Below are 21748 nucleotides of genomic sequence, written 5' to 3'. Positions count from 1 at the left end.
GAGGTTACCAGTGGGGAGAGGGAAGGGTGGAGGGGCACGATAGGGGTAGGAAACATTATTATTATGGAATTATATGAAATCATGTATGTGAAACTTTTGAAAATTGTAGAAACTATATAATTTAAAGACTCATTCAATAAAAACAACTGAAGGAAAAAGACCCATGTGTTAAGAGACTCACAACGCTGCTGGAGACTCAAACCAAGCCTACCTCCTGTCCCCCTTGGCAGACTCGATTTGTTGTCAGTTCAACCATCACCCCTCGTGAGGATGATTCCCAAACCTGCGTCCTGCACCTGAGTTCTCTCCTGGAGTTTGCTTCCCTTTCCAAACTACCCGAGACCTGTCCTCCTGGATGTCAGTGACTCAAACGAAACCCATCCCCTCCCCTCTTTGCTCTGCCGTCTGCCCCTCTTCCTGCACTTGCTCTTTTCTGCCTGTGGTGATGACCTCACCATCCTCCCGAGCTTTGTGTAGGCCCAAACCTGTAGTTTTTGTTTGTTTGTTTTGCGGTACGCGGGCCTCTCTTGTGGCCTTTCCCATTGCGGAGCACAGGCTCCGGATGCGCAAGCTCAGCGGCCGTGGCTCACGGGCCCAGCCGCTCCACAGCATGTGGGATCTTCCCGGACAGGGGCATGAACCCACGTCCCCTGCATCGGCAGGCGGACTCTCAACCACTGCACCACCAGGGAAGACCTTGGTAAATTCTTTTACACCAATTCCATAAATGAACATACCTCAGGGATTTTTGTTTGCCCATTTGTTTTCAGGATTGTGTTAGTTTACAATTGCTGTGTAACATATTATCAGAAACTTGGTGGCTTAAAACAACACAAATTTATTTTCTTACAGTTCTGGAGGTCAGAAGTCTGAGATGTTTCACTGGGCTGAAATGAAGGTGTTGGCAAAGCTCCTTCTGTTGGCTCCAGGAGAAATCCTGTTTCTTTGCCTTTTCTAGCTTCTAGACGTCACTTGCATTCCTTGGCTTGTGGCCACTTTCCTCCATCTTCAAAGCCAACAATAGAGGGACGTGTTGTCACGTCACATCAATCTGACCTTCTCTTCTGCCTCCTTCTTTCACTTGTAAGGACCCTTGTGATTACTTTAAGCTCACCTGGATAATTCAAAATAATCTCCCTATCTTAATGTTAGCTGATGAGCAACCTTAATTCCATCTGTGAACTTTATTCCCCTTTGTCATATAGCCTAACATAATCACAAGTTCCAGGAATTCGGAGTTGGCCATCTTTGGGAGACCAGTTTTCTGCCAAACGTAAGGATCAAATTATACACAAAATTAAGTAAACTGAATTGAATTTTCCTATAGAAGAGTTGATCAGCCCTGAGTCATCCTTACATCTGAAGATGTAAGGGCTAAAGAACAAGACCATAAATTTGCTGGAGAGCTAGAATATGTACTATTTTTTTAAATACAAAAGCCCTAATTTGGATACATTATCATTTACTTGGTGGTTAAAAGCATGGCCCTGAAATAATAGAACCTGTGTTCACACGCTAGCACCACCATTTACTGGCTGTATGGCTTTTGGTAAATCACTTAGCCCTAGGTTTCAATTTCTTCTTCTGTAAAATGGGCATGGTAAAAAGTCTATCTTTTATAGAGTTGTTGGGATGATAAAATGAGACAGCACTTAAAGCCCTTACAAGGATGTCTGTAAGAAAGGGGCAAGGTCACAGTTACCAGGGGAAAAAAAGACACAGGTGCCTGGCTTATTTAAAAGGCTCTTTATTTCTCACCTAACATTCTTTTTTCTAATTTTTTTTTTTTTGCGGTACACGGGCCTCTCACTGTTGTGGCCTCTCCCGTTGCGGAGCACAAGCTCCGAACGCGCAGGCTCAGTGGCCATGGCTCACGGGCCCAGCCGCTCCGCGGCATGTGGGATCCTCCTGGACCGGGGCACGAACCCGCGTCCCCTGCATCGGCAGGTGGACTCTCAACCACTGTGCCACCAGGGAAGCCCCGAAACCTGTAGTTTTTGTTAACTCTTATTTTGCTTTCTTTGGTTGCATCTCAGTTCTCGTAGCTGCCCTGCTTTTTCATTCCCGTGCCGTTATCCCAAGTTCCAGCCCTCCTCGCTCTTGCTAGACTGCTGGTATAGCCTCCTAACTGAACCCTACCTCTAACCTCTCCCCTCCCCAAAATGTGTCCTACAGGCCTCGCTCCGCTCATCTCCAAAAAGTACAGTGCCCATCTTCTGCTCAAAAGGAGCCAGTGCCTCCGCCATGGCTACACGAGGACGTCCTCGCTCCCTGACTTACCCATCCCGGTCCTTCACAATTAATCCTCCCTGTCGGCCGACTTCTTTTCATAGCATTGCTCTTGTGCAGAATCCTGTGCTTCACTGAAACCAAGTAACGTGCTGGTGCTTCAGATTAGTGCCTTTACTTCTACCTTTTCCTTGTTCTGGAATAGCCTCCCCTCGTTTCTTTTGATCTAGACTGTGCCTAGAACATGAGAACTTGCCCAAGAATTAGGGACAGAGTTAAATACAGACTAAAGTTGAAGAGCCTGAGCCCTAGAATGAAACTGCTGGGGTTCAAACCCTGGCCCTCCCACTTATTGGTGTGCCAAGATACTCTTTCTCTACCTCAGTTTCCTCATCTAGAAAATGGGGAAAACATAGTATCTAATGCATGGTGCTGTGGTGAAGTTTATTTACTTGAAGTTAAGGCTCTGAGAATAGTGTCTCATGCATGTAAGATCTTATATAAATGCTAGACACCAATTGTGAATGAGTAACTCTTTTCTTCATTTCTAGGGCTTTACCCTTTAAGCAAATTCTTATATAGGTATCAGAAAGTTTAATAATGAATATGTGTATATAACTTATCTCTATAATTGTGGGCATTATACACTTCACTTACCTTCACTTACCTTCAGGTAAAATAAAGAACTAGTGCTCAGGCATATTAAAGAAATTATTAAGGACAATTTCAAACAAACACGAAAGTCAATACAGGAGGCTTGTGAATACCTACGTGTGCAGAGCTGGCTTCGACTCCCGGCCAATCTTGTCTCCGCTCGACCCCATCCGTGTTCCTGTGGGAGTGATCCCTGTTCTTCATCTATGAACAGTTCAGTACATGTCTCCAAATAAGAAGAACTTTTAAAAAACATAACCACTATACCAATTTCACACTTAAAATTTTAAACAATAACTTCTTAACATCATTAGGTAATCATACGGTGTTCAGATTTCAAGAATGGTATAAAAATCGTAACTTTTTTTTTTAACATTTTGCTTTAGTCAGGATCCAAATAAAGGCTCACACATTCCAGTTGGTTGCTGTGCTTTTAGGTGTGTTAATCTGTAATTTCCCCTCTTATCTCTCTGTTATTTTGTTTTCATTATGTTATTTGTTAAGGAAGCAGGGCTGTTTGTACCGAAGGGTTTGCCAGTGTGGATTTGATTACATCTCCATGGTGTAATTTAATATGTTCCTCTCTCCTCTGTGCTCCCTTTAAATGGGGAGTTAGATAAGCCTTAGGTATGCTGTTCTGGGCACGATCACTGCATAAGTGGTGTGGTATTCTTCTATCAGAAGGGACCTAATGTCCAGAAATCTCTCTTTTTGTGAGGATAGCAGCCATTGATCATCAATACCTAAACCCATTAATTCACTTAGGGTTGCAAAATGGTACTATTTTAATTTCCTCATTCCCTCTACATTTATTGGCTGGAATATTTCTATAGGGAAGAACCTCCCCTCATCTGCTCTCTGATTACTCAGTGGTATGGTTCACATAGGAAAGTCCTACTAAATGCTTGATTCTTTCCATTTATATATCATTTTTCAAAATAATGAGTTGATTCTCTAGTATCTTACAGTGGTTACCACTTATGTTTTATTTTGTCTGTTTTGTTTCAGTTTTGTGAGCCTGCTTTTCTTCCATTGTAGTTGCCCTTATTGATTCTCAAACGGTCCTCTTTGTGGTCAGTAGGAACCTCTCCAGTGAGCCTCCTAATCCCTCTGACGTGAAGCAGGCATCTTGGACAGCTTCCATGGATAACATGTTCCATGCTCCTGCGTATGATTTAAGTCCTAACCATGCTGCAGGGCCTTAGTTTTTACCTCCAACCTGAAGGCTTCCTGCCCACATCGGCTTACAGTACTCACCTCACCACTGAAGCCCTGCAGCCCCTCTCTCTCTCTCTCTCTCTCTCTCTCTCTCTTCGTATCTATCTACCTACCTACCTATCTATAAAATATACATATAATATATATCTCTATAAAATATATATAACATCATATTTAATATCATATATTATATTACATAATATACATAATACATTACATATAATATATAGGTAATCAATTATGTGTTTTATATATTTATACATATTTGTATATTATACATGTTTATATTATATAATAATATTTACATATAACTTTTTTCATATGATTTGAGAATAAGTTACTTAAATCATGGCCTCTTAACTCTAAATATTTGATAGTGTAGTTTCTAAGAATAGGGATATTCTCTTATATAACCACAGTACAAGTAACAGTTTCATAAGTTTACATTAATTTATTACATGTTTAGATTTTAAGAAAACTAAGTAACATTTACTGGCAGTTTGTAAGCACCTTTTGCAGGCAGCAGCTCAGCATCATGCCAAGAGATACTATTAGGCTGTTTGTTGATAAGGAAACAAGCTCAGAAAGGTTATAATTTTACTGATGTTTAGTTATTTGCTCTTTATGTCTTGCTAACTCCAGTTAAGTGAGACTTCCTAGAAAAGTTTATAGAAGATCTACTTTCAAAACAAGCAAAGAAGGGTTGCGTCCTAGTCAGACCAAGAGCAGGTTAGAGACAGCCATGGGAGCAGTGATTCATTGGTCTGGTTGAGATTTGCCTGTGATGACCGTAGAGGGTTTCCTTGTAGATCTGTCATTCTCACTGGATTCCCAGGAAGCAGCTGCAATGGACTGAGCTGTCTCTCCCAGATGAGTATAAAGTTTCAGCTCTTTTCCTCATCAGCAAAATGAAATGAAATGTAGAATTTTGAAAAGGCCTGTAATATTATTGCAGACATTGCTGTAATTTGGAAATTTTCATGCTAACACACAGATGATGTGGCAGTTTTGAGAATTCATTCTACTTGAATTCCAAATCAGTTTTAGAGATTGTCATTTAAAATGCCATTATTTTACTCAGAATTATTCCTGATGATACTTCATTTGGGAGACATTTGTGGGAGACCCACTTTGTGCCTCCACCCATGGGCATCTGAGACAAGGCCGTTCAGCTTGGGCCCGTCTCCCATCCCACCCATCCTCATGTTCTGCTCATGCTCTGTCCACCTGCTCACACATCACCTCATGCCTGGCTTCCCCAAGGATGCACCTCTTGGTATGTCACGTTACCCAGGATTATTCCTGCTGTGGTGCCTCCCTCCTCTTTATAATCAAATTCATTCATATTCCCCCCTCCCCCTCCCCCTCCACCCCCATCAGTCAATATGAGAATAACTTGTGTCTTCTTAATGGTCATTCCTAATGTAGTCACCACAATTTTAGGCACAGTGGGAAGGGTGGGCTGTGACATACCATCTTGTCATCATGGTACACTGGGACCATTTCTACAGATGCTTTAGTTTACTGTCATATGTTAGTATCTGTAGAAGTCATGACAACAGTTCTTTGAATATTTCCTTTGTCCCTGTACCACAGAATCAGTTTCTAAGAAACTTGGAAATTCAGAGGCTACATTAGCAAACATAAAACACTACTGTCTAGTAGTGGATTTTCCGAAGATTTAGCTTTCAAGAAGAGAGTCTTGAATTTAGACCTCATACAAATGTCAGTTGGGTGGCTTTCCTAGCCTAGCAATTAGCCAGTTAACTGGGCAGCCACGGCTAAGGCAACTTAATAATGGATGACTTAAGCTTGTGTAAAACCATGTGTTTGTTTAACCAGAATTATGCCATAGTTTTGTTAGTAAATCAAAGCATAAACCACTTCTTGCTATTTTGAACTCCAAGGACCATCTAGATTCTTTAATTATATTAACATTTTGTGTTTAAAATTATTTAAAATAGTGGACCGTCAACTAGACCTTGGAAATGGCTTGTGATACATCAGTGAGAGTGTTTCTTGAAAGAGGATCTGCTCTTCTTATATGAAATATGAACCAAATTAAATTTACAATATAATTATCAATAGATCTGCATTTTTAGTTATTAAAGGAAATTGATATAAGCTGATTTTATAAAAGTTATTTTGTTAGATTAAGTTCTTTCTCCTCCTTGGAGAGATAACATAATTAGGTTTATGTGACAAATGCAGTTAGGTGAGTAATCTTGGCTCCTATCCATTTAGATAAAAGAATTTTGAACCATCTGTGATGTACAAATAAGTTTATCAAGACAGACTCTTTCTGAGACTTTGAAAAGCAGGGGCACTTGTCTCTGAATGCGAAGTTGTCTCGGCCTTTATCTCTATTCATTCTTAGAGCCTCAGGAAGCCATTATTTTAAAAGAATCTTGGGAATGTAATTCAAAATGTAACACTTTACATATACATTCTTCCATCTCAGCATTGCAACAGTAGTATTCAGGTAGGTTTACAAGTTATTTGCTTTTCCTAGTTAAAAATCCAAAAGCCAATAATGGTAAAGAGTTTACACAGCTGTAGAGACACCTGTAATTAGACTCAGGCCTCCTGTTTCCTAGCACCAGACTCACTTCACTAGATCACAACTGGAACATTAAGCTCTGGCTTGGCAGTTTCTAAGAATCTATCACATCTCTCAGTATATATTTAGCTGCTAGAGACATAATCAGTCACATCTTTATCATCCTCATTAATTAGTACTGATTGTAAGCTATATTAATATGATAAGTCACAGATAACTTTAAGTTAGAAAAGAATTTCTTATTTGGAAAAGAAAAGTTCTTTTTTGTAACTGCCTTTCATTAAGTAATCTATATATATGTGTGAGTTAGTAGTGCAGTTGACCCTTGAACGGTGTGGGTCTGCTTGCGGAGTTTTTCAACAGTAAATAGTACAGTACTATGCCATCTGTGGAGGGTTGAATCCACGGAGGCGGAAACTCAGATATGGAGGAACAGCAGATATGGGGAGCCAACTCGAAGTTATATGTGGATTTCCCACTGCTCAGAGGATCGGTGCCCCTAACCCCCTTGTTGTTCAAGAGTCAAGTGAATGCTGCAGGTGTATTCTTTTAATTTTCAAATTTACAACATTTAGGCAAAGGGGTTTTGCTTAAAACGATATTTCTTAACTTATTGATTCTTAATAGTGAATGGAAAACAAGATATTTTAACGGTTTAAATAACTGAAAAATTAATTATATTGAAAATTTATTTGAAACCTTTGAGCCTTAACAATTCACAAAAGAAGTGTGTTTTAATTGTTTCTGATCTCCTGTATTGAGTAGATTTGTCTCCATTTCAATAGACCAGATAATAACACAAATCAGAGAGTCCCCATATTAAATTTATTTTGTTAAAGGTTTACACTGATGCACACACACACGCAGTTGACCCTTGAACAACTCTAGGGGTTAAGGGTACCAACTCTCTGTGCAGTTGAAAATTCTGGTATAAATTTATAATCAGCCTTCTGTAGCTGCAGTTCCTCAGTCACAGATTCAACCAACCACAGATTTTGTAGTATTGTACATATTTACAATTGAAAAAAATTTGCGTGTAAGTGGACCCAGGCAGTTCAAACCTGTGCTGTTCAATGTTATGTTATATGAAACATAAAATACATCTATAAGGTAGAAGGATGTAATTATTGATAATTATATTAAACATGATCTAAAAGTCATACAGAAATACAAATGACCTGGTATAGCCAATGGGAAAAAAAACAACTGAATGACTAAAACTACCTGGTTTCAACATTTATGATAAAGTAATTAAGAAAGTGTAGTGTTAGTGTAATGACCGACAAATAGACCAATGGCAAAGTATAGAATCCAAAAATATATGTACAACTTATTTTCAATACAGGTACAAAAATAATTCAGCAGATAATGGATAATTTTTTCAACAAAACCTTTGGAACAATTAGATATTCATGTCAAAAAGGAAGAATTTCAGTTCATATCTTCCATGTTATCTATTACATTTATCCACTTATTTATAAATGAGTTTATTTATAAATTCTTGGATATGACACTAAAAGTCCAATCCATAAGAGATAAAGTTCTTACATTAGAGTTTATCAAAATTAAAACTGTCTCTTAGACTCTGCTCAGAGAATGAAAAGACAAGCCACACACTGGAGAAAATCTTTGCAAATTACATATAAGATAAAGGGCTTTTATTCAAAATCTATAAATAACACTAAACAATCCAAATTTTAAAATGAATAAATTATTTGAATAGAACACTCAAGAAATAAAGATCACAAATAAACACATGAAAAAACGCTCAATATAGTCACTAACGAAATGCAAAAAACAAATTTTAAAAGACCACACAAATGTTTGTTATTTTAATTGTTGTGATGGTTTCATGGCTGTATACATACGTCAAAACTTATCAAATTGCACACATGAAATATGTGCAATATGTTAATTATACCTCAATAAATATGTTAAAAATTTTTTAATTTAAAAATACCTTGACAAAAATAAAAAGCCAAACCACATCCTGGGAGCAAATATTTGCAAATTGTATCTGATCAATGACTTGCATATGTAACATTCAAAGAACTTTTAAAATGCAGTAATAAGACAGGCAGACATTATAAATGGGCAAAATACTTGAATGGATACTTCATTGAAGAAGATATGTGAATGGCTAATTAGCACTTAAAACATCATTAATTATTAAGAAAATGCAAGTGAAAACCACATGAGATAACTGTATGCACTGACTAGAATGGCTGTAATTAAAAAGACTGACAATACCAACTACTGGTGAGGAGTGGTAGTAATTTGACACCTTTACAGTGAGGATGGGAATGGCAAATGATACAGGCACTTTGGAAATTGGTTTGGAAGTTTCCCAAAAAGTTACACATACACTTAACCATGTGACCTGGCTATTATACTTTTAGGTATTTACCCAAGAGAAATAAAAACCATGTCCACACAAAGATGTTTATGCCATTGTCCATAGCAGAATTATTTAGAATAGCTAAAAATGGGAAACTGGTGAGTGGATAAACAAAATGTGATATATGCATACAAAGAACACTACTCAGAAATAAGAAATGAATTACTCATCCATGTAGCAACAGAATTATGCTGTGTCAAAGAAGCCAGACCGAAAAATAAAAAACCTCCATATTGTATTGTGCTATTTATATGAAATTTCTAGAAAAAAAGCAAAAATATAGGCAAAAAGCACATCAGTGGTTGTCTGGGCTGCAGCTGTGATGGGCAACTGACTACAAATGGGTACAAGGGAACTTTTCCGGGTGAGGGTATTTTAATCCTGAATTGTGGTGGTGACGGAACAACTATATAAATCTACTAAAATTCAGTGAACTGAACATGTCAATATTATGGTGTATAAATTATACCTTAATAAACCTGTTAAAAAGATATTTAGGCTGGAAGTAGAAATTTGGGGCTCATCAGCATATAGATGGTGACTCTAGCTATAAAAGTAGAGATGATACCGGGAAAGTCTGCTGAAAAGGAAAACAGAAGAAGCTGTTTTCTGCAGATCCCTGTGGAAGAACAACATTTAGACGATGCAGCAAAAAAAGAAAATGAGGAAATGCGGCTACTGAAGTAGAATAAAAAACAGACAAATATAGTGTCTCAGCAAGCAGTTATTTCTAGGAGGGTTTGGTCAAAAAGATATCAAATGCTACCGATGGGTCAAAGGAGAAAAAGACTACGGTATCTGGTGGCCACCTGAGACCTTGGCATGAGCGGTTTTTGAGTAACAGGGAGGGTCCAAGTCAATCTGGAGTGGCCTGCAAAGTGAGTGAGAAGTAACAGAATGCAGACAAGAAGTATCAGAGCCTGTTTCCAAAGCTTATCTGAAAATAGAAGGAGCAGATGAAGCAGAGACCAACAGGAGAGGGAAGTGAGAGGTTTTGTTTTCATAGAAGGTTCAACAGCCTCTTTCAGTGGGAGCAGGGGGATGGAACAGAGGGTGAAACGATTCTTCCGTGCTTTAGAATAGAGGAGAGGACGGTATCGATGTAAGTGAACTCGTAGATTTCAAGGCATTAAGGGACGATTTGTGTGACAGCATCTGTTTTCTCCGTGGGACCCATGCTCACCCGAGGTTAAGAGCAGGAGTCTTAACACCGAGGGTTTGAAGGAAACGGAGTAGTGTAAGGACCTAGGATGAGGTTAGTGATCATGATTTTATCATGGCATTATCGGCCCAGTTGTGTAACTTTCTCTAGGATTGGTCAGCAGCTGAGGAACAAGAGAGAAGGTGGACAGTTGGACTCGAGGTTGGCTCCGTCAGAGAGACAGAACACGTGTGTTCAGAGTAGTGGTAGAAGAGTGGATGAAGTAAGAATGCAGACAAAAATGAAGACACTGGGGTCTGATGGACACTGTTTTCACTTGGGTTCTCCTGACTTAGAAGCAGGTAGTTTATTTAACAGGGGTCTCAAGAAGCAGGAGTAAAGGGATGGGGAAAAGCTAATAAAAAAAGGCACATTTTTAGCCGCTTATCATTGTAGGCAACTGAGGCTGAGACGTGCTGGGGATCCCTGAGGAACCCTGTAGAATGTGCTTTACAGTTGTCTCTCTATAGGACAGGAAGCTGACACATTAATCCATCGACTCCAGTTACCCTTTGGTGGAAGATTGCTTCAGGGCTCTTGAATTCCCCCCACCCCTTTAGATGTTGACAGTATCTAAGAGTCCATAGGAACTGAACACAGCTTCAGCTGAGAGTTGAGCCTAGGGCATGTGGTACAAGGTAAATTACACCAAGTGAAGGAAAGTCCCTATGAGGTCAGAGTAACAGCAAATAACTTGGGATAGTAGGAGGAGTTCTTTGGGTGTGTGAAAGTTACATATGTCCTCTGAGCTACTGATTTATCATCAGTAAAAGGGAATGAGAACATGCACCTTGCAGAGTTACTGCTACAAGTATCACGAGCCCTTTCTATGTAAAGTGCGCGGCACAGAGCCTGGCATATAGTAAAGCACACAGAATAGAAGCCAGTGTATTATTTCTACTATCTATTGAAATATCAGTAATGTTAATAACTACCTGCATTGTGGATAACAATAGATTAATCCAAACTCTGTAAAAGAGTTTCACTACCTGAACACAATATTTTGCATATCAGGACATTGTGATTTTGTTTTGAAGGATATTAAATTTTGGTATAGTTTTTTTAAACCATTTTTTAATGAAGTATAGTTAATTTACAGTATTGTGTTAGCTTCAGGTATCCAGTAAAGTGATTCAGTTACATATACATTCTTTTTCAGATTCTTTTCCATCATAGGTTATTACGAGACATTGAATATAGTTCCCTGTGCTGTACAGTAGGTCCCTGTTGTTTATGTTTTATGCATAATAGTGTGTACATGTTAATCCCAAACTCCTAATTTATCTACTCCTGGTACCCACCCCTGCTATCCCCTCTGGTAACTGTAAGTTTGTTTTCTATGTCTGTGAGTCTGTTTCTGTTTTATAAATAAGTTCATTTGCATCATTTTTTAAAATTCCACATATAAGTGATATCATATGATATTTGTCTTTCTCTGTCTGACTTACTTCACTTAATATGATAATCTAGGTCCATCCATGTTGCTGCAAATGGCATTATTTCATAAATTTTGGTATAGTTTCATCAAAGAATGGGTATGGGAAAAATCTTAAATGTAATCTGATTTCCATGTATCCTCTTTCCTTTGGTTGGGATTGCATTTAAGTTTTGTCAGACTAGAATAATTGTATTTTCAAAGAAATCTCCAAATATGTTCTACTGGTGTTTTTTTTTTTTTTTTGTGGTACGCAGGCCTCTCACTGTTGTGGCCTCTCCCGTTGCGGAGCACAGGCTCCAGACATGCAGGCCCAGCGGCCATGGCTCATGGGGCCAGCCGTTCCGTGGCATGTGGGACCCTCCCAGACCGGGGCACGAACCCGTGTCTCCTGCATTGGCAGGCGGACTCTCAACCACTGCACCACCAGGGAAGCCCTGGTTTTGATTTTGAATCTTCTGCATTTGAATTTATCCAAACACTGAGAAACAATCTAAATGCAACTACTCTCTAACAACTTCTGATGTCAAATTTTCTTTAATTCTGGCTTATTAATGCTGTAGTTTTTTTGGTTATTGTTTTGTTTTTGTTTTTGTTTTTTGCTGTACGCGGGCCTCTCACTGTTGTGGCCTCTCCCGTTGCGGAGCACAGGCTCAGCAGCCAATGGCTCATGGGCCCAGCCGCTCCGCAGCCTGTGGGATCCTCCTGGACTGGGGCACGAACCTGTGTCCCCTGAATCGGCAGGCGGACTCCCAACCACTGCGCCACCAGGGAAGCCCCAATGCTGTAGTTTTGTTTTCAATCATTTTTTTCTCAATGGACAAAAAAAGAACAGCTGGTTACTATTGTCAACTTTGTTTGGTATTTAAGTATGCAGTGCTTGAATACCTTTTTTTTTTTCTGTATGGATATAGAACTCCCACTGCTTTCAAAGAATGATAGAATTTACAGTAACGAAGCTTTAGAGCTCACCTAGCCCCAGTATATAACCTGATGAATTAATATCAGTTAAAATATTAGTAATTGTCATCTAGCATTTCTTTTGTATTCCTCGTGGGTAATTGCCTGATGTGTCCTTTGCTCAGTTACCAGTTGGTATATTATTCTTTTTCTTACGAATGATAAAAACTCTGTGTATTAATGATGTTAACCATTAAGCCACCATATGATGCTTTTTTCCCCATTTTGTCACTTGCCCTTTAGTTTAGTTTATATTTTTGCCTTACAAGTTTATAATTAGTATTTTGTCAAAAGTATTATTTTTTATGAATTTCTTTTTTTTTTTGTTTCTATACTTAGAGACACCTTACTCACCATGAGTTCTAAGCTATGTTTCACTTACATTTTCTTCTGCTCCTTTAACATTTTTACTTTCAAGTGGGCTATCTAACCCACCCAGAATTCACTTTAATGCAAGATTGCACTTACTCCTAATAAGGTCCATGGTGTTTATATAGCATATTCTTTCAGTCTAACATTTCATGTCATGAATATGAAATGAAATGTTCATAATGTATATCAGTGGTTCTCAGCTGAAGACAATTTTGCCCTCTATGGGAAATTTGGCAATATCTGGAGATATTTTAATATCTGGAGATATTTTATTTGTTAAGACTGAAGGTAGGTAGCGTGCAGGAGAGGCTGGCTACTGGCCCTTAGTGAATAGAGGCCAGGATGATGCTAAACATCCTATAATGTACAGGAGAGCCCTCGCAAGGAAGAATTGTCAATGATGCCAAGAGTAAGAGATCTTGATAGGAGAGAGGAGAGAGAGAGAGAGAGAGAGAGATTGATTGGGAGGTCCTCTGCCAGTTACAAGCTCATCAATAGCGATAGTTCCTGGCCGATATTTGTTTCTTACCCTGAGGGGCATTGTCAGAGACTTTGCCTCCTGCTTTGCAGAAAACCAGACTTCTACATTGTATTTTTGCTTATCCCCAGTCTGTTTTAAAAACAAATGAGCTTAATAGTTTTAGAGTGCAGATTGTGGAGCCATAGTGCCTGGGTTGAATCAGGATCCTGCCCCTTTTAAGTTGTGTGACATTGGGCAAGTTACTTAACCTCCCTGTCTTCAGTTCCCTTATCTGTAAAATGAGGGTAATAATCGTATGTTTACCCCAGATTGTCATAGAATTGCAGGATGCTTAAAACAGTGCCCGACACATAGTAAACATTATAGAAGGGTTGGTGACAGTGATAATAATAAAGTAAATGACTTTTTTTTAATGAACCTTATTTGATCACCCTGGCCCCTACTTCTTCTTTTTTTTTTTTTTTCGGTGTGCGGGCCTCTCACCATTGTGGCCTCTCCCGTTGCAGAGCACAGGCTCTGGACACGCAGGCTCAGCGGCCATGGCTCACGGGCCCAGCTGCTCCGCGGCATGTGGGATCTTCCCGGACCGGGACACGAACCCGTGTCCCCTGCATCGGCAGGCGGACTCTCAACCACTGCGCCACCAGGGAAGCCCCCCTACTTCTTATATTAAAAGTAATACTTTTTAAAATTGATTGCAAATTTTTGCCACTGATCAATTTGAAGCGGCATGTTTCTTCTTTAGCCATCTGCCACATTTCTTGTGCCCTTGCCATGCCGCATAAACCCCATCAGACTATCAGCTCTGTTCTCTATATTATTATTGTTATTATTATTTAACTTTTATAACTGACAAGTTGCAGGTTTCCTTGTAGGCACATTTCTCTTTAATATTTAGAGTTGCTTATGCTTTCTGTCTATGAGAACAATTAATTTTGAATAAAGACTGTATTCATTTTTAGTTACGTTCTGAAAATCAATGATGATATCTATGGAATTATATTTGTCTTCTTGTGTCAAAGCATTCAGTTTATTCTGTTAACTTGTGCAGAATACATTTTATATCGATATCTAGACACTGTGTTGTTTTGGATCCCCTTACTAGATATTTTCTTCTGGGTATTTCTCAACCTCTAAGTTCTATTTTGCTTTCTGTCATATATGCCACTCTCTGGATTAGTACAGTCCAGTGGAATTTTCTGTGGTGATGTAAATATTCTATCCTGCACAATCCAATATAGTCGGCACTACTGAGCACTTGAAATGTGGCTAGGGAAACTGAAAAACTGAATTTTAAACTTTATTAAATAGCCATGTGTGACCAGCAGCTATGAGCCTGGAGAGCCCAGCTCTACAGCATCTCCTTACCCTCCATTTCCAGTTTAACATCTTCAGTTTCATTATATCTTGAATGTATTTCACTGAATATGTTTGTGTGGCCTTTTGTTTGTCCTATATATTATATGTATTTCTTGTATTGCAAGTAATCAAATTAGTTTTACTTCATTTCCTGTGTTTTCAATATGGTAATAATGCATAGTCTTAGATGATTGCATAGGGATAGAAAACTTTTCCCTTCTTCCCTTCTAGGTTCTTTGACTGGTCTAATAATTAAATGGACATATGATAGACTAACAGGAGAAAAAGAAAGTTTTAGTACCAGAGCCCCATAAAAATATGACGCCCAAAGGCAGTCAGGCAGTTGAGGCTTATCTGCCATCAGACCTAAGGAGTGGGATGGACCAGGCTTGGAAGGGGAGGAAGACAACTCACAGAAGGACGAGAAGGGCATGTGTGTGGTGATCAGATGTTTGCCTGTCATGTAGACAGTTCTTCAGATACAAAGTTATCTCTGGTAATAGTTCTGTTCCTGGGCCAAGCCCCCTATTAAATTCTTTTAGGCCATTAAGGGAGAGGGAAAAAAGCTGTTCCGGAGTCTTATGGGGCTTAATTGCCTTTAGCTCAATGCAGTCCGCATGCCAAAGTGGCACATTTTGGGGTGGTTTGTGCTGCTGGCACTTAATTGGGACTGTACATGTGTATTTCTACTTGTAAAATATTTAAAATATTATCTCTTAAAATCAGGTACTTTTCTTTTTCTTTTTTTTATTGAAGTATAATTGATTTATAGTATTATGTTAGTTTCAGGTGTACAGCATAGTGATTCAATATTTTTATGGATTATACTCCATTTAAAGTTATTACAAAATAATGGCTATATATCCCTGTGCTGTATAATATATCTTTGTAGTTAATTTGTTCTATACATAGTAGTTGGTACCTCTTAATCCCATAGCCCTGTGGTGCCCTTACTTCCTCTCTCTCTCCACTAATAACCATTAGTTTGTTTTCTAGTTCTGTTTTGTTATATTCATTCATTTTATTTTCTTAGATTCCACATATAGGTGATAACATAGAGTATTTTTCTTTCATCTGACTTATTTAACTAAGTATAATGCCCTCCAGACCTCTCCATATTGCTGCAAGTGGCAAAATGTCATTCTTTTCTACGGCTGAGTAGTATTCTAGTGTGTGTGTGTGTGTGTGTGTGTGTGTGTGTGTACACCACATCTTCTATATCTGTTCATCTGTTCATGGACACTTAGGTTGCTTCCATATCTGGGCTATTGCAAATAATGCTGTGAACATTGGGGTGCATGCATCTTTTCAAATTAGTGTTCTTGTTTTCTTTAGACATATGCCCAGGAGTGGAATTGCTGGCTCATATGGTAGTTCTATTTTTAGTTTTTTGAGGAACCTCCATACAGTCACTGTTTTTCACAGTGACTGCACCAATTTACATTCCCACCAACAGTGTACAAGGGCTCCCTTTTCTCCACATCCTTGCCAATATTTATTATTTGTGGTCTTTCAGATGATAGCTCTTCTCACAGATGTGAGGTGATATCTCATTGTAGTTTTGATTTACATTTCTCTAACATCTTTTCATTGAAAGATGAACATCTTTTCATTGCCTGTCAGCCATCTGTATGTCTTCTTTGGAAAAATGTCCATTCAGGTCTTCTGTCCATTTTTTAATTGGGTTGTTTTTTTATTTGATATTGAGTTATATGAACTGTTTATGTATTTTGGATATTAGCTCCTTATCAGTCATATCATCTGCAAATATTTTCTCCCATTCATTATGTTGTTTTTTTTTTTGTTTTTGTTGCTGTGCAAAAGTTTTTCAGTTTAATTAGTTCCAATTAGTTTACTCTTGCTTTTGTTTCCTTTGCCTTAGGAGACAGATCCATACAGATATTGCTATTATTTATGTCAGTGATCTGCCTGTGTTTTCTTCTAGGAGTTTTATGGTTTCCAGAGTTACATTAAGGTCTTTAATCCATTTTGAGTTTATTTTTCTAAACGGTGTGAGAAAATGTTCTAACTTTATTCTTTTACATATACAATAGCTGTCCAGGTTTCCCAGCATCACTTATTGAAAAGACTGTCTTTTCTCCATTGTATATTCCTGCCTCCTTTGTCATAGATTAATTGACTATTGGTTGGTGGGTTTGTTTCTGGGCTTTTTGTCCTGTTCCATTGATCTGTGTGTCTGTTTTTGTGCCATGCTGTTTTGATTACTGTAGCTTTGTAGTATAGTCTGAAGTCAGGGAATGTGATATGTGTAGCTTTTTTTTTTTTTTGGAAGCTTTCTTTGGCAATATGGGGTCTTTTCTAATTCCATATAAATTTGAGGGTTAGGTGTTCTAGTTCTGTGAAAAATATCTTGGGTATTTTGATAGGGATTGCATTGAATCTGTAGATTGTCTTGGGTAGTATGGTCATTTTAACAATATTAACTTTACCAATCCATGAACATGGTATACCTTTCCATCTCTTTGTGTCATCTTCAATTTCTTTCATCAGTGTCTTACAGTTTTCAGAGTACAGGTCTTTTACCTCCTTAGTTATATTTATTCCTAGGTATTCTAGTCTTTCTGATGCAACTGTAAATGAGATTGTTTCCTTAATTTCTTTTTCTGATAGTTTGTTGTTAGTGTATAGAAATGCAACAGATTTCTGTGTATTAATTTTGTATCCTGAAATTTTACTGAATTCATTGATGAGATCTAGTAGTTTTTTGGTGGTGCCTTTAGGGTTTTCTACATATAGTATCAGGTCATGTGCAAACAGTGACAGTTTTACTTCTTCCTTTCCAATTCAGATAATTTTATTTCTTTTTCTGTCTGATTGCTGTGGGTAGGACTTCCGATACTACTTGAATAAAAGTCGTGATAGAAGACATCCTTGGCTTTTTCCTTATCTTAGAGGAAATGTTTTCAGCTTTTCACTGTTGAGTATGATTTGAGCTGTGGGCCTATTATATATGGCCTTCATTATGTTGAGGTATGTTCCCTCTATTCCCACTTTGTGGAGAGTTTTTGTCATAAGTGGATGTTGAATTTGAAAAACTTTTTCTGCATCTATTGAGATGATTATATGATTTCTATTCTTCAATTTGTTAATATGGTGTGTCACACTGATTTGCAAATACTGAACCATCCTTGCATCTGCGATAAATCTCACTTGATCATGATGTATGATCCTTTTGATCTATGGTTGGATTCAGTTTGCTAATATTTTGTTGAGGATTTTTGCATCAGTGATACTTGCCTGTAGTTTTCTTTCTTTTTTGTGATATCTTTATCTGGTGATGCTAGCTTTATAGCATGAGCTTGGAAGCATTCCTTCCTCTACAAGTTTTTGGAATAGTTTGAGAATGATAGATGTTAACTCTTCTCTAAATGCTTGGTAGCATTCACCTGTGAAGACATTTGGTCCTGGACTTGAGTTTTGTTTTGTTTTGTTACTGATTCAATTTCATTACCGGTAATTGGTCTGTTCATATTTTCTATTTCTTCCAGGTTCAGTCTTGGGAGATTATACATTTCTTGGAATTTGTCCATTTCTTCTAGGTTTTCCATTTTATTGGCATATAGTTGTTCATAGTAATTTTTTACGATCCTTTTTATATTTCTGTGGTGTTGATTGTAACTTCTCCTTTTCCATTTCTGATTTTATTGATTTAGACCCTCCCTCTTTTTTTTTTTTTTTATGAGTCTGGCCAAAGGTTTATCAATTTTGTTTATCTTTTCAAAGAACCAGCTCTTATTTCATTGATATTTTCTATTGTTTTCTAGTCTCTATTTCTTTTATTTCTCCTCTAATCTTATTATTTATTTCCTACTAATTTTGGATTTTGGTCATTTTTCTTTTCCCAGTTCCTTTAGGTATAAGGTTAGTTTGTTTATTTAAGCTTTTTCTTATTTCTTGAGGTAGGCTTGTATCACTATAAACTTCCCCATTAGAACTGCTTTTGCTGCATCCCATAGATTTTTGGATAATTGTGTTTTCATTTTCATTTGTCACCATGTATCTTTTCATTTCTTCTTTGATTTCTTCAGTGATTCATTGGTTGTTTAATAGCATATTGTTTCACTTCTACGTGTTTGTGTTTTCTTTGTATTTTTTTCTTGTAGTTAATTTCTAGTCTCAGACTATTGTAGTCAGAAAAGATGCTTGATATAATTTCAATCTTCTTAAAATTATTGAGACTTGTTTTGTGGCCTAGAATGTGATTTATCCTGGAGAATGTTCTATGTGCACTTGAAAATAATGTGTATTCCTTTTTTTGGTGAATGGAATGTCCTGTATATATCTGTTTAGTTCATCTGATCTAATGTGTCATTTAAGGCCAGTGTTTCCTCATTGATTTTCTGTCTGGGTGATCTGCCCATGGATGTAAGTGAGTGTTAATGTCCCCTACTATTATTGTGTTAGTTACAATTCTCCCTTTATGTCTGTTAATATTTGTTTTATGTATATAGGTGTTCCTATGTTGAGTTCATATATATTTACAATTGTTATATCTTCTTCTTTGATTGATCCCTTGATCATTAAGTAATGTCCTTCTTTGTCTCTTGTTTACAGCTTTAAAGTCTATTTTGTCTGAAAAATTATTGCCACCCCAGCTTTCCTTTTTGTTAATTGAAGTATAGTTGATTTACAATATTATATTAGATTCATGTGTACAACATAGTGATTCAGTGTTTTTACAGATTATATTCTCCTTAAAGTTATTACAAAACAATAGCTATATTTCCCTGTACTGTACACTATATTCTTGTTGCTTTTCTATTTTACCCATAGTAGTTTGTATCTCTTAATCCCATACCCTTGTCTTGACCACTGGCAGGCAGAGCCAGGTTTGGGGTCTCTAGGTGCAGAGCCCAGGCATCCCAGAGTGGGCCAATTCCTGGCACAGCTGGCTTTAGGGTCTGGGGTGTTCTGAAGCTTGTTTCAGCCTGCTGGTGAGTGGGGTCAGATCCTGGGGCAGCTGGCTGAGTGGCCCATGGTGTCTCACAGCTGGTGTTGGCCTGCTGGTGAGTGGGGTTGGATCCCAGGGTGTCCTGTAACTGGTGTCTCCCCACTGGTGGGTGAGGCTGGTCCTGAAGCTAGAGCAGGCTGGCTGGTAGGTGGGGCCAGGCCCCAGGTCTCTGGCTGCAGGGCCCTGGGAGTCCCAGGTCTAGTGCCTGCACACTGGTGTGTGGAGCTGGATCTTCAGCCCTCTGGTGGGCAGGGATGTGTCCAGGGGCAGCTGTGGGCTCAGGGGGTCTTAAGGCAGCCTGCTTGCTGGTGAGCTTTGCCCCCACCCAGTTAGTTGCTTGTCCTGAGACGTCCCAGCACTGGCACCTACAGGCTGTTGAGCCAGTGTGGGTCTGGGTCCTGGGGCTAATAAGCTAGAAGGAGGATTCCACAATTGTGCTTCCCAGTGCCAGTGTCAACATGGTGGAATGAGCTCCCCCAGATGGCTGCTGCCGGTGTCTGTGTCCCCAGGGTGAGCTCCACTTGCCTCCTTCTCCTCTGGGAGACTCTTCAAGATCAGCATGTGGGTCTGACCCAGGGTCCTTTCAAGTTACTGCTTCTGTCCTGGGTCCCAGATCATGTGAGATTTTGTGTGCACCCTTTAAGAGTGGAGTCTCTATTTCCCACAGCCCCCATGGCTCTCCCCAACGTGATCCCCAGTGGCCTTCAAAGCCAAAGGTTCTGGGGCTCATCTTCCCAGTGCAGGCCCACCAGGCTGGGGAGCCCAACATGGAGCTCAGACCCCTTGCTCCTTGGGGAGAATCTCTGCAATTGTAATTATTCTCCTGTTTGTGGGTCACTTACCCAGGGGTATGGGTCTGGGTCTCCACCCCTTCTATCTGTCTTGTTGTGGTTCCCTCTTTATATCTTTAGTTGTAGAAGATCCCTTCTGCTAGTCTTCATTAGTAGGTGCTCTACAAATAGTTGTAAATTTGTTGTACCCAGGAGAGGAGGTGAGCTCAGGTTTCTACTCCACCATCTTGGCCCAGGAGGTGCTTGCTTTTCTTTTTTGCAAATAAAAATAATAATGTTTATTGCCTTAAAAAAATGAAGAGCAAAGGAATATATAAAGAAGGGAATAAAATCACCCTAGTGGCACAAAGCAGAGATAACTACTACTACTACTGTTACTACTATACACACACAGAGTGATGTGTGATCCACTTGGAACTTGAATGAGTTTTTTCTACACATAATATATTCTTTTATTTTTAAACACTTTACAAATTATACAAATAATACATGTTTATTGTTTAAAAATTGAAAAACACTGAAGAGTATACTGAAGGAAATAAAATCGTCCATAGTCACAGCATGCATAGATTATTTATTTTTATTTTTCTGATTTGTTTTCTTCCAAGCGTTTCTAAGACACATAGGTAGATTTATACACAGGTAGGTAGGTGGATGTTCAGGTAGACAAGCATTTTTTTTAAATTTTTTGAATTATACTATAGCTATGCAGGGTATACCAATAAAAGTATATACCTTTCAGATAGTAATCAGACAAAAATATATGCAGCTATGAGATGTGTCATCAACAATGGTATTAGTGGCCATTTTGAACATTTGTAACTTTACAGTAATAAAAATAGATATTGATTAACATTTATTCACTAAATTTGGTAATCAAATACTTGTATCTTACTTTTTTATATTGTGAGAGCTTTCCTATAGTATAAAATAAAATTCATAAACATGATTTTAATGGTTGCAGCTTATTCCATTGTATCTATATACCATAATTTATCTACCCAGTTCCCTATTACTGGACATTTAGTATGTTTCTCTTTTTACTACTATAAATAGCATTGCACTCTACATCTTACTGCCTAAAACTTTTCATCTCTGATTATTTCCTTAGGATACAT

At 38.3% G+C, this 21748-nt stretch overlaps 1 protein-coding gene across 1 annotated transcript in view; it reads left to right on the top strand.

Moving 5' to 3' along the window:
- Nucleotides 1-21748, top strand: part of COL19A1 (collagen type XIX alpha 1 chain) — a gene marked incomplete at both ends in the record, with an annotated part of 351791 nt that overhangs the window by 115540 nt on the left and 214503 nt on the right. The gene's annotated exons all lie outside the window — the stretch shown is intronic.

Source organism: Hyperoodon ampullatus (assembly GCF_949752795.1).
Source record: "Hyperoodon ampullatus genome assembly, chromosome: 12".
Lineage (NCBI taxonomy): Eukaryota > Metazoa > Chordata > Mammalia > Artiodactyla > Ziphiidae > Hyperoodon > Hyperoodon ampullatus.
This window is presented reverse-complemented; position numbering and strand designations above follow the sequence as displayed.